We start from the raw sequence: 14,498 nt of genomic DNA, 5'->3' as shown, positions 1-14,498 counted from the left end.
GGCTTTGGAGGTTTGCCTTTTCAGCCTCTAGGTTTTCTGCTTTTCTTAGGCTGGTCTTCTATACCCCGAGTTTAGAAAAATATAGTCTTTATATTTTTCAATATTTTAACTTTTTTAAAATTTGGAATTCTAGGCCATTTGAAGTGTATTTTTCAGTATGGGTTGGTATTGCATCTGAATTATTTTTATTTTACCAGTATCACTTATTCTAGAATCTTTTCTAACTCCACTGCTATGAATACCACCTTCACTCCCTCATCTTATATCATAGGAATCCAGAGCCCCGAGGAAATTGCATGATTTTTCCTCCCGAGCAATGCTTTTCCACTGCAAGTGACTTTGTCCCCTCCCAGGGAACAATTGGCAGTGTCTGGAGAAACTTGTGGTTGTCATTACTAGAGAAGTACTGCTGGCATCTACGTCCTCAAATGCACAGAACAGACCCTCATGGCAAATTATTTGGCCGAAAGTGTCCAAAGCTGAGAAATCTTGGAGGCATAGTGTATGAATATAGGTCTAAATAAGGCGTAAAAATATGATTTTTAAATCAATATTTAGAATAGCTGTTGCTATCTGTTGATAAGTCTTCCAAAAGTTTGTTTGCATATGAGCTGGTCATCGTGATTTAGTAACTGTATGTTTTTCAAGTGGAGAATAAGAAATGTGACCTTTCTCCCATTGTCTTGGGAGCATGTCAGTTTATTTTTATGAGATGCTTCCAATTCTCCATGACATTGAAGTGTTTTATTCTCATTAACTCTAGAACAGATTGTTTAATCCTCTGGACAGCAGTTGCATATATTAATCGTATATTCTTTACAAAGTACTGGTTTTAATTAGGCTGGAGGTACTAACATTTTCAACCCTGACTTGACTTCTCAAGAAAATCAGACACAAAATCATCAGAACCTCCTAATTGATGATAATGATTTCATACCCCACCCCAAACCTACTGAAGCAGAGACTCCAGGTTTGGGGCCCAGGAATTTGTACACTTATCAAGTGAACCAAATGATTGTGTGGGAGGGCCGGATTTGGGGACCGCTGCTGGGTGACACTCCTCCTGGCCTCCTGCTATGGGGAGAACTGCTCTAATCCCTCTAATCCCACAAATCTTCCCAGCTCGGCTCCTTCCCTAGAGAGGAATTTAGTCCTGGAAAGTGAAAGAAGTCTGGGGATTTTCAGGATTAAAGATCTTCCTGTCTTCACCAGCATCAAAAATGTAGATGATTCATAACAACCATGACCTCTCTGAGGGGAAACTACAGAGGCTGAGGACGCATACATGCAGCTTACCCATTTCCAGGATGGCTAACGATACTTTATGTTGGTTCAATTTTTAAAATCTCAAACTGGACTTAAATATAAATTAAGCAGAAACAACCAAAATACCCATCAACCCAGGAATGGATTAATAAACTGGGGTATACTAACACATCATGGAATACTAGTCAGCCACAAAAAGATGGAGACTTGACATCTTTTGTATTAACCTGGATGGAGTCAAAACACATTCTTTTTTAATAAACTATCACAAGAATGGAAAAACAAGTATCCAATGTATTCAATACTAATACGAAGCCAGTAGACAATCTAATACCCACTTAATTTAATTCAAGCTGGAGGAGGGGGAAGAAGACAGAAGGGGGGGATTGCTGTGCCTCCATTCACAGGCACAATGTAAGGGTGGATGGCACACCTCTTGGGTGTGGGACACAACCACAGTAGGGACTATATGTAACAAATGCCAACTTTGTAACCTGTTTGTACCCTCACATTAATCTGAAATTTTAAAAAAGAGAAATAAACAAATCTAAATTAAGCATCATAAAACTAACTTGCATTTAACACATGAATATAGCAAAGCCTAGAGAATAAGCTCCCGTGGATGGGGTCTGCAGGATGCTAACTGGAACTTGCCACGAATCACCTAATGCCACCCATGGAGGCATTTTGCTCTACGAGTAGTCTCAGAAGTTATATTAGGTATCAAATTGCAAAACACCAGTGGCCACAAATTCCTGAGGGTGCACCAGTACCTTCGAATATAACTTACTCTTCTATCTTGTATAAGTGAAGAAAATGTAGGTTGTTTAAAAATTTTGTTTAAAAACAGTTATGGCTTCAACTACTTATCTATACAGAGTCATACCATATAGTCAAATAGGCTAGTAAACGCAGCCAAAGGGCTGTCATTTTAAATCCCATTTCTAATTCCAAGGATCACCAGAGTAGTTTCTGCCTTATCCCACTACTTATAACAGGTGAAGGTCGTGCATTCCAACTTTTATAATAACTTTACACTACTACTACTCCTCATTTATTTTGTGTATTTGGAGCCTGTGTAATATTTTTTGTTTGAAAGAGCTTTTCCTGCTAAAGGCATTTTAAAATGACTAAGATGGCTTCTATCATCCTTTTCTCCCTGATATTATTTCTAGGTTCTTTTAAAAAATCAGAACGTTATCTATCTATGATTACGTTCTTTGTGATTTTGGAAATTTTAATATAAAGAGTAGGGAAATGGCTGGGAATTATTTAATCTTAGAGGACTTTGGAGAGAGGCAGGCCTGGATGGCTTCCAAATCTGGGGTTTAGGGTTAGCCAGAGAGAAGTATGAAGCGCCACAGATCCTTACAAGGGAAGAAGGGAGGTACACTTGGGGCGGGGTCACCCAAAGAAAGGGTCTCTGAAGTGCAAGTGCTCTAATTTTCCTGGCTTGTGTGGGTCAGGAGGACGTGCTTGGTCAGCTCTGCTCTTATCTTGCTCAGATTTTTAAAGTGATCACAGTCCAGTGAAAGCACATGGAGTGAGAATAAGGTGGAGTCTGTCAGGCGAGGGCAGACACGATACAGCTGGTCTGTTCAGTTCAGGTCCCACCTGACCTTCACCCCTGTCCCCCATTTGACACAGCTGGTCTGCTCAGTTTAGGTCTCATCTGACCATCAACCCTGTCCCCCATTTGACACAGCTGGTCTGCTCTGTGTAGGTCCCGCCTGACCTTCACCCCCTGTCCCCCATTTGACACAGCTGGTCTGCTCTGTGTAGGACCCGCCTGACCTTCACCCCCTGTCCCCCATTTGACACAGCTGGTCTGCTCGGTTCAGGTCCCGCCTGACCTTCACCCCCTGTCTCCCATTCTTACTGTTTTGTAAATTTAGCTCCCACCCTAAAGATGCCTATCTTGAGTAGGTTAGGTGGATTGATTCAGGAGATTACCTTTTGAACTGGAATGTTGTAATAGGTCACGGAGTTATGCTGATTATTATTTGGAATAGGGGTTGGTGTGGTCTTTGCTTTGAACTTTCATGTATGAAACAGTAATGTTGGAAATGGAAGCACACAACAGTCTCGGAGAGGCTACTTCACTGTTCTCCAGAATCCCGGCCTTCTGACAAAGTTTGCCAGACTGATCCCCGTCTCTGCATATGGGAACACAGTGACAGGTGGCCGGGCCCTCTTGGTAACAACAGGACATCACATGATGAATTGGACAAAAACCTGGCAGACCAATGAGTTTATTTTATAGGGGAGTAAGCTCAGACCCAGAAGGGGGAAGTGACTTGACCAAGTGAAGATCAGCTTCAGCATGGTGGAGCCTGAGGCAGGCCAGGGGCAGTAGGAATTAAAAGGAGAAAGAAGAGAGAGGAAATGGGATCGAGAGAGTCCCTTTTTACCACCTGACTGGACATCCTAGCAACCTCCACTCTTGCCCTTTCAAAGAATTAAACTGTATCTGTCTCTGCGTTCGTAGTTGCTCACCTCTTCTTTCTATTCATTCTGGCTTTCGGATTGAGGGCCTGGTATTCTCAGTTCCATTTTCAAACAAGCAACACGTTGCCTGCCTCACCCAGTCACTAATATTAACATATAGGGAGGCACCCATGGTTCAAGGAGTAGAGCGTCGGCCCCATGTACCAGAGTTAGCCGGTTTGAACCCGGCCCTGGCTCAAAACTGCAAACCCCCCCCCCAAAAAAAAAAACAAAGAAAACAACTAACACTGACATATATCATTCCCAGAAGCTTGTCCCTGAAGGCTCCTGCCCTGGGGAGTTTATTTGATTGTCTGTGATCTGTCTGGCATATCTTTCCAACAGGAAAATGGAGCCTGTTCTTCATCATATCGATATACTCCCAACAAAGTAAATTAAAACAAACAACAATAACAAAAACATCCAGAAACTTTATAAACAATATTTTAAAACAACATCCTTAAAGATACAGAAGGAAATTGTCCTCCTCCCCCTTCTGCTGTCTGCTACTTTCTTCAAACTTGTGACAAACCTAATGAAGGATGGAGCAACTGGTGATCAGGAAAGACTCCAGCTGTCGCTGTGCTTCTTGAACGTTTTCCCCAGGGCCGTTAAGGGGGAAGCCTGGGAATTTGTAGGGTTGATTGTGGGGCCTTGGAAATGTTAACTGAAGCGTAAAGTCACAGGGCCTCCTAGCAGGAGTGTCACCTAAAAGAGCCAGTGGCGAGTAGGGGAGGCCAACACACATGGGTTCAAATTCGAGCTCTCCCCAGCCATGAGCCTTTGGATAAGCTTCTGATTTTCAGTTTGCTTTCTCATAAATTGATAATAATAATAATAACTTCCCCACAACAACGTGGTAAAGCCTGAGTAAAATGCATGTGTGAAGTGTACAGTGTAACTCCTGCCCATAGAAGCTACTTAATATGTGGTTGCTATTTATTGTTGTTGTGACTATTCTTCATTAGGATGCATATGAATTTGTAGGTTTGAGGTAGGAAAGATTAAACGTAAAACCAATCACTTAGAAAAGACCTAGCTTTTTTTTTTTTTGCAGTTTTTGGCTGGGGCTAGGTTCGAACCCGCCACCTCCAGCATATGGGGCCGGCACCCTACTCCTTTGAGCCACAGGTGCCACCCATGACCTAGCTTATTTTTCATTTAAAACCTATGAGGAGCCTGGAACAGGTGATCTCAACAATAGACCATAGTCTTTCCTAGATGTAGTTCGAGCTGCCTGGCTTAGCACTGAGCTGCTGTGGCTGCTGTGGGCTTGGCCACGTCAGTCCTTAGCAGGGGCGTGGTTTGGAAGTTTTCCACTAAAGCATCTGTGCAGACAGCCAAAGCAGAAACTTACATTAAAGCTACACAGGTTGATTGTCTGTATTGATTACTCATCAAATCTGCTGGTGGCTGACTGTCCAATGAGACTTCTGAAATAGGCAGACTTTGAAAAGAACTTCTACGACTTCTCACTCTAGGACAGTGAGTATGGTCCATCCACTGTACCTTCCAGGAACCTGAAAATACTGATACTAGCAGGGTTTTCAAATTTATCAGAATGTCCCCAGGAAAAACTTTTGTCACTTATCATTATTATTATTATTATTATTTTCTTTAACCAGTTACTCCATTTCCTTGGCATCTGTCTTCCCTCTTTCTCCAATAGGTGGTCAGGTCAAAAGTAAGGTGACCAGATTTTAACATTGGTAAAGCAAGACACCACTGATGTGGGGTGGTGGGGTGATGGGGGTGGTTCTTAAGTAAAAATTTGGTCTATATGGAGCAACAAAAATTTTCATAGAATGCAAAAATAGTATTGCAATATATATATTTTTTAATTTCAACATAAGTACAATTTACAAATATAATACATTTAAAAAAATTATGTATAGGGCAGAGCCTGTGGGTCAAAGGAGTAGGACACCTTGCCCAGGAGGGGAGTAGGGAGTTTACATTAGCCTTATCATTTCCAAATGAAGTTACATTAACCTCTTCATTCCCAAATGGAGTTACATTAACCTTTTCAGCAGCCGGATATTCCCTTCCTGTTCTCCCGCATTCCCTAGCTTGTCATGCGTTCTTTCCAAAAATCGGGACTTTTTTAAAATGCCACGGGACGCAGGACAAATTGTTAAAAATCGGGACTGTCCCGCCAAAAGTGGGCTGTCTGGTCCCCTTAGCAAGAGGAAGGCAAAAACAGTCTCGTGTTTATCACAAAAAGTACAAAATAAAAAGCCTTCCTTCCCTCCCACCTGAAAGAGTTACCATTTATTTCCTTACTTTAAATTCAATCAAACTTGCAGTCGATTCCCTTTAAACGTATTCATTTTTTATAAGGTAAGTATTTATAACTCTCTGATGGGAAATTTGGTGATATGTATAAAAACCATAAATATTCTTAACTCAAATTTATTTCTAGAACCCATCTGTGGTAAACCAAAATATTTGTAAGGAAATAGTAACAAACTGGAAGTGGCATAAATAGCCATGTGAGTGAAATGGTTACATAAATTCTAGCTCATGCTTAGGATAGAATACTATTCAGTCAGGATAAAAATATTGCAGTGCTAAAGGTGGTGAAAAAGTATTCCTAATAGACCTTAATGGGAGAAAATGAAGGCTACTAAACAGTATTTATTGAATAATTTTGTTATTAATAGACATAAGTATAAATGGATCAAATAGAAATCTCTCAAAATATTAACCAACTAGTTTTCTCTGTGCGGTAAGAACTTATTATTTTTTATTATTTATATTATATTATTTATTATTATTATTTATGTTGTCAGCTTCTTTCTATTTTCCAAAATGTCTATAATAAATGGATTTTTCTTTTTACAATGAGACAAAAGTACAGCAATTTACTTCATTTAATTTAAGGAAATATCCCCAAGCTTACTTTGGTCTAAGAGAACAGCAGTACAATTTATGAGCAGAAAGAGCCCCGAGCGTGACCTACCTCAAAGCAGAGTCTATTTGTTGAAGGAGGGCCGAGTCTGGAATAGTCTCTGCTCATGTCAGGTCTACATAATAAGGAAAGACAAGTAGTGAGGGAAACAGGACCTTGACCATGCAGAGCTTCCCCTGTAATCAGCCAGCATCTTAGCAACCAGCTTCACTGCCTCAGGCCTAAATTCTTCCCCAGTTGCTTTAATCTATGAATACTAATTTTTCCTGTCTGTCTAGTAGAGGTCATTAGGCAGTGCGCCCCTTGTGCACGGTATACACCACTGCAGGTATGGGAGAGTCTAGCTGATACCTGGCAGTGTATTACATACCCTTGCATCCCCCGGTGTATGAATCAGTCTCCGCAGTAGCTTCTTATTGCTGCCATAACAAATTACCACAAATTCAGTGGCTGAAAAATCATACAAATTTATTCGAAATGTTGGTAAAGCTTTGCGGACTTGTTTCCTTGTCTTTTCCAAATTCTGGAGACTACCTCCTTTTTGTGTGTGTGTGATCGAGTCTCACTTTCTAGCCCCCAGTAGAGTGCTGTAATGTCATAGCTCACAGCAACCTCAAACTCTTCGGCTGAAGTGATCCCCTTGCCTCAGCCCTCTAGGTAACTGTAACCATATGGGTGCTCACCACAATGCCAAGCTGTTTTTTAGAGATGGGGTCTTATACTTGCTCAGGCTGGTCTAGAACTTGTCAGCTCAAGCAATCCACCTGCCTTGGCCACTCAGAGTGCTGGGATTACAGGCGTGAACTACTAACCTCTGGTTCTATTGTAACACCTACTTTTTCTGATTTTGACCTCTTATAAGTACCTTTATGTTTACACTGGGCTCACCCACCTAGATTATCCAGGATAAACGCCTCACCTTCAGATCCTGACTTAATCACATCTGCAAACTTCCTTTTGCTGCTAAAGTAACATATGCACAGGTTCCAACTGGGATGCAAACATCACTCGTGCGGCATTATTTATCTTATTGACTGTCTCCCCATCAAATTTATTCTACTCTTCTGGAGGCATCAAAAGGAAAGTCTAGTTTTGGCTTATGTTTCGTTTCTATTGATAGTACTTGCTAATTTTCCTTCTAAACAAAGAACACACATTTAACAAAAAGAAAGCTGTTCTAAAACCCAAGTGCCCTGACTAGTCATGACATCCATTTACTTTATTACCAATCATCTGTACTGTCAATCATCATAACACTGCTATTACCTGTTATGATTACTTTTAAGTTTTATGGCTATAGTCACCTTCAAGTTTTGGCAAATTATATTTTTTCCTTCTATTCCATGTATAGTAGTCGCACAAATTTTCTTTCAAAAAGATATTCAAGTTAAATAGATGAATTGATTTTAAGACTTTAAACAAACAATATTATAGGCAGCATGCAGACTTGGCAAACATTGTGAAAGAGGAACTTGAGTGACTAAGGTTTGGTAAATACTGCCTTAGGAGAATCTGCCCTACTTAAGATTAGAAATGGATCATGTCATTTGGGGAGGAGTCTGTCCTCACTTATCTCTGCACCAGGCCTCTCTTGAGGAATATGACATAATTTTCTTTCTGCCTCTTTTCACAGTTGGTTCTATACAGGAGTAAAGGGTGCACCGACCAGATGGTGAGAAATACCATCCTTTTCATTCGCGAGGGCTGAAAACAGCCGACAGAGAATCTGTCTAGTGAGGGTCTTTGCTATACACACCTCTCCTCGTAAGGCTTGCTGAGGGGGAAAGGGCAGTCTCTGCCCTCAGTGGTCTCTCTGGCGGGAAGACTGCAAATTAGGGTGATTCAGGGTAGAAAAAGCTGGGTCCATAGGGAAGGGAACAATCAAGTGCTGCGGAGTTCAGACGAGTCCACGATCCTTTTAGCCTGGCGTGGAGGATGGAATAGAGAGAAGTCTTCAGAGTGAAGATCGTTTTCTTCAAAGACTGCCAGGAATTTCCTCAAGAAGGATTTAGGACGAGTCTCATTATTGCCAGCACTCTAGGTTTCCCCTAATGGCGCCCTCAGTATTAGACACTGTACATGAGCTCCCTTTAAAAAAAAGTGTGTGTGTATACATACACATACATACATACGTGCATATAAACCATATATAGCTATACCAAAGCTACAAGGCTAGTTTTCTTAACTTCATTTTATGGCAGTACAAACTGAGTCTCAGAGAGGCTAAGTTACTTGCCTGAGATCACATAGCTTATAAGTGGTCAAGATTTTCTTCAAGTGCTGTTTGATAGCCACGTTGGCAAGCTTCCCCCGTAATAAGCTTATTTCAGAGGACTTTGCCAAGAATTGCTTCTCCCAGCCTGGAACTAATTGAACTAATTGAGCTCTGTTCAAATAAATCCTCCTTCAGCCGAGTGTTTCCATTCTTACTCAGCAGCTCCTTCCTCTGGGTTTATGCAGAGCTGCCCAGCAGACCTCTCTGATGATGATGGAAAGATTCCCTCACCTAACAGTAACCACTAGTTGTACATGCTAAAACCTTAAAATGTGGCTAGACTGAGAACTACATTTTTAATTTGATTTGATTCAAATCTATTAAAATTTAAATTTACACAGCTACATGTGACTAGTGGCTACTGTATTAGACAGAACAGTGTATTGAACAGAACAGTATATTGATAGATGTATCAATATTTAGAGTTAAAAACTCATCCAGTAAAACTCCTTTGTTTTATAGAGAAAGATAATGAGGCCAAAAATTTTGACTTGCTTAAAGTAAAACAAAACAAACCTCCCCAAATCAAATAGACTAAACAGATACAGGGTCTTACTTTTAGACATTAAGACACATGACTCCCAAGTCCACACTTTCCTATGCTGGATAAGGGGAAATGTGGAGGAAGCTGAGAATTGTGGTTGCCAACGTATGCCAAGGTGGGTGACTGTCAAAGGCAGCTCAGGAAGGATGTGGCAGTTACCAAAGGCTGGCCATGTGTAAGGCATAGCTGATATAATTATTGCATCTCTCTGGGGAAGTACTCACACTTTAAAGATGAGTTAAGATATCCTTAGTGTTAAAAAAAAAAAGTATAAAAATACACTGAAATGAAAAAGTAAAAGAGACAAAAAGGAAGATGTCTTTCATATGGAAAATTTTACATATTTACACATATGTATGTGCATATATGATATGCATAGATACGTATAATTAAATACATTTATACACAGGTAGAAAGATACATAAATTCAGATAAAATAAATAATATTTTAGAAAAAAATACCAAAATTGATGCTAAGAGAGAAACTCCTTTGTAATGTTTTATTTCCAAATTCAGGTAGCAAACACAGGTTGTCTTCATATTATATTCTATGTGATTTTGTAGGTTTGAAATGTTTTAGAATAAAAATACAATAGCTTGAGGTGGTGTCTGTGGCTCAAAGGAGTAGGGCGTCAGCCCCATATACTGCAGGTGGCAGGTTGAAACCTGGGCCCCGGTCAAAAAAAAAAAAAAAAAAACTACCAAAAAATATATATATACATAATAGCTTGGGAGACAAAGAAAGATGGACTAGATAAAGAAAAGCTGCAAGGAAACCACAAACAAATAGCTAATAACAATGAAGTCTCTAAAACAGAATTGCATAGAAGTATGAGGCCTGACAATTAAATTCGTGAACTCCTCCTAGAAAAAGTGCTATGTCCTTCACTGCTGCGTATTACTATGGTACTATGGTCACCAGATGTCCAAGAGAAGTATTTCAAAGGTGGCTGTAGTGATATTTGGCAATGAGGCATGTAGCACTTTTTCTAGGATGAGTTTGCAAATTTCATTGTCAGCCCTTGGACTTTAAATATTTGCATTTTTGTAATTATGTATTAGATATACATATTATTTTTATAATACACCTAAGCATTTCATAATAATATTAAAATCCTCAGGCTCTAAGTGCACTTCTGACAAACCTTGGGGAGGATGTGGCTGCTGTTTTTGATGCCCAGAGCTTCCGGCCCCCACACTGTCGATGCTTTGCTTTGACAGAGTCAGCACCAGGTGTTCACTAACGCAGAATTTCCAGAAATGTTTCCTTTGGGCTGGGGGTGGCATGGTAAGATGTGCAAGTTTTTTTTTTTTTTAAGTGCTTATTTTGATGAAGCTTATTAAGAGCACACAGTATTCCACATAAATTATCTTTGTCAGCTCAGTGGGCTGGTTTGATTAGGAAAGGAATTCACACGCAAATTAAAACTGTAAACAAGGGTAGAAGGTACAGAAGGAAGGAAGATTTGACTCCAGACTTCCTCTGTAGTTAGACTTAGGGACAATCTGGTTGAAAAGGGGATAGAGAGGAACTATGAGACTTTCTTGAAGCTGCATTCCACAGAACACATACTGTTTTAATAGCAGTTATGTGTTTGTAACTATAAATAATAAAAAAAGAAAAAAATTATTGGTGTTTTTATTTACACTTTACATAAGATTTTCTAATGATTGCACAATATCATTATTATCACTTGTATTGTTATTTTTGCTTGGGTTGGGTCCGTGAGAGATGTGATGATGCTGATGGAGGTGTTTACGGAATGAAAGATCTGCCACATCTTGACTCTGGCCAGATGAAATACTTCATAGTCTATCAAGATATAAATGCCAGCCATCCTTTTTCACCCTACCCAAAAGCACTTCTTAAATCACATTAAAACTCTAAAATGTAATCAGAACCACGTCAATGTTTTGTAAAGTCAGATTAAAATTTGAGTGAAGTGTTGCCAAGTCAATAGGAATTTTGACTTGAGTGACATTTTCCCATGGGGCAGTGTTCACATCACAAAAGGTGTCAGCACAGGAAATTCAGCTTTGGGTGGGATTGCAATGAATTCAGATGAATGCTTTTGAACTGAGTGTTTTCTATTTTTAAGTTACCTGACAAGGCAATGAAAAGTCAAAGGATAAATCCAAAACCTGGAAATAATCCACATGTCCTTGAGTTGGTAAATACATGCTCCACAAACTGTGGTACATGCATACAGGGGACTGCTCAGCCAGAGAGAGGAACAAGGTTGATCTAAGCAGCAACTTGGATGGATCTCAAGGACATTATGCTGAAAAAAGCCAATATCAAAAGGTCACATGCTGCATGATTCCATTCATGCAACATCACAGAACTGGAGAACAGATAGTGCCATCAGGGTCAGGGTCATGGAGCACTGGGGCTGGTGGTGGTGACTGTTGACTACAAAGGGACAGCATAGGTGAAATTTGTGTGACAATGGACAGTTCTATACCATAATGGCTTCTCTTCTCAAGCTCCCCAGCCTGCTCACTCTCATCATTTACAAGGAAAACTAGTGCAAAAAGCATCTGAAAAATCTGCCTGTCAGTAGGTTAGTTTTCTTCTAATTTTAGTAAAGGAGCTAGATATTTTTCTTTTAAAATTCATTTATAAAAATACATTTCCGTTGGAGACCTTTCTTACCAAAGTGTGGCTTAATTTAGTCATGATGGCTGCACCGTGAAGTATGAAGACCCAGTTGGAAATCACGAGCTCCAGCTCATCCCGCAGTGTGGCAAACAGCTGGCACCCGCTGCTGCCATCACCCTCCCACAGTCAACCAAAATACACCCAGCTTCTTGACAGATTTACAAAAACCTGTCTTTATCTTGAGACTTACACAAAACTTTAATTCTTAGACAATTATTGTGAAACTATTAGCAACTCTAATATATTCGAGATAGGGAAGGAAAACCCTCCCCGACTTGGGAGACTCTGATCCACAGCATTAGGACACGGGGCAGCTCAGAGGAACCGGCACCCACGAGGGCGGGCCGCTCTTTCAGGTGCTTTCTGCTAGACTGCAGGCCTGGTGCGGATGTGCCTGAGATGTCTCAGCTCACGTGGCCCACACCACGGGCTGTAGTTCATTATCTGGGTGTGCTTACAGGTGACCAGCCAACAAGTTCTATTACTGTTTGGAAAATCAGTTACTGTACGCACAGTGATTTCTGAAAGCCACAGGGATATCTGAGGTCAGCACAGGACAGGCATTGAGGCAAGAAAGTAAAAGCAGAACTAAAAGAAGCTATCCTAGCCGCTCTGTGTAGGCCTCAGCCAAGCCGCAGGCGTTTCTGCTGTCTGCGTGTTTCTCCCCTGACATACGTGGGGCCTAGATTGTAACCTAGTAACTTCCTTGGGTTTCTGTTGCCTTTGGGGCAGGTGGTCCGACTGGTCTCAAGGATGTGGGCGAATCTGACCTTCCCCCTTGAGCCCGGGACCTTGAGGATGATGTCATGTCTCTCTGTCTTATGACCTCACGTGCACTCCCAACCTGAAAGGTGGATAAAAGAGAGGCAAGAGATTGAGTCAGGGGGCTCGGTTTTGGGAAACACGCTGGCGTTCCGAGTACCCCCGGCCGAATAAACACGCTTCCTCTAATTAACTGGTGCCTGGAGTCTTCTGTCTGCGTCGGTTTCCTGCTACAGCATGGCCATTGCATCTCACACCGCATTTAATAGTTAATATTTCTGCACTAAATTAACAATGATACCTCAAGACTGCTCTGGTAGGAGCTTTTAATGGATTGACATTTACAATTTAGAAAATGGCTTAAAATTATTTATACTTATGAAATAAACTTTACCAATTGACTTTTGAAAAGTTATTAGGGAGGTAGATTTATACAAAAAGTTAATTTTGAGGCATACAAAAAGTGCTTTAGATGAAGGATCAGTAATTCTGGGGCATGATGTTCGGGGAAAATATTTCAGAAATGGTGGCATTTTGGCCAGACCTAGGAAGATGTAGGTAAACTTCTTTGAAAAGAGAATGGAGAGGTGATCTGAGCTGAACAAAGCTCTGGTGGTGAAACACATGCTTTGCTCTTTGGTTAATGAATCTCGAAAGGCCAGCATGTGAGCTGGGTTCGAGCTCTGAAATGAGTCACACTGCCTGAAGGAAATTCACCAAACTTCAGAGAGCCAGAATTTACATTTGACATGAATTTTTATTGATTGATATTAAGGTTATTATTAAACTTAACCTTATTTTATAAAAAACAGCAATGGCTTAGTTAGGCTTTAGAAGCTATAGTAACCTGGTGAGTCTTTTACAAGGTTGTAAGCAAGAGTTTCTCACTTTTTATAACATAAGTGTTAAGAAAAATACAGAGAAACACTGGTAAGTGTTCCAAAAGTTCACATTATGAATCTGTAATCAAATTCCCCATCAAGGAAGAATTGCTACTTGGCAGTGACCCTGACATTGCAGAGAACATAATGAAATGTATTATAATTGACCCTGGTAACAATCATCCCCTCATCTCAATTTTATGTTTAGAGTTTATAAGCAAAATCATTTCTCCAGTCTCTCCTGTCTTAATTTTTTAAAGTATTTTTTGGTCCAGGGTAATGCAAATGAGACCTTGACCACAGCATCTCCTTGTCCTGTGTGTACCATTTGAGTACATTTACACCAGGATGAGCTGCAGCGCGGCTGCTAGGGTGTAAGGCGTCCTGCCTTAACATAATGAATCCTTCACTTGTGTGGTCTTAGATAAATTCCATTTTTATTCCCTGTGCCTCAATTTTCTCATCTATAAAATTAAGATGACCATAGTACCTATCTTACAGGGTTACACATTTTAAGTAAGGTATTTTAAGTGGAACTCCTGGCAATAAAATAAGTTGTCATTACTGGAACCTGTGATAGTTGATACCTTTGGTACCATAATCAGAGCCAGCCTACTAAAAAGTGGTATTAGGCCGGGTGCGATGGCTCACACCTGTAATCCCAGCGCTCAGGGAGGCCATGACAGGCGGATTGCTTGAGCTCAAGAGTT

The sequence above is a fragment of the Otolemur garnettii genome, unplaced genomic scaffold (assembly GCF_000181295.1).
Source record: "Otolemur garnettii isolate 467f Iridium unplaced genomic scaffold, OtoGar3 scaffold00008, whole genome shotgun sequence".
NCBI lineage: Eukaryota > Metazoa > Chordata > Mammalia > Primates > Galagidae > Otolemur > Otolemur garnettii.
Note: the sequence above shows the minus strand (reverse complement) of the source record.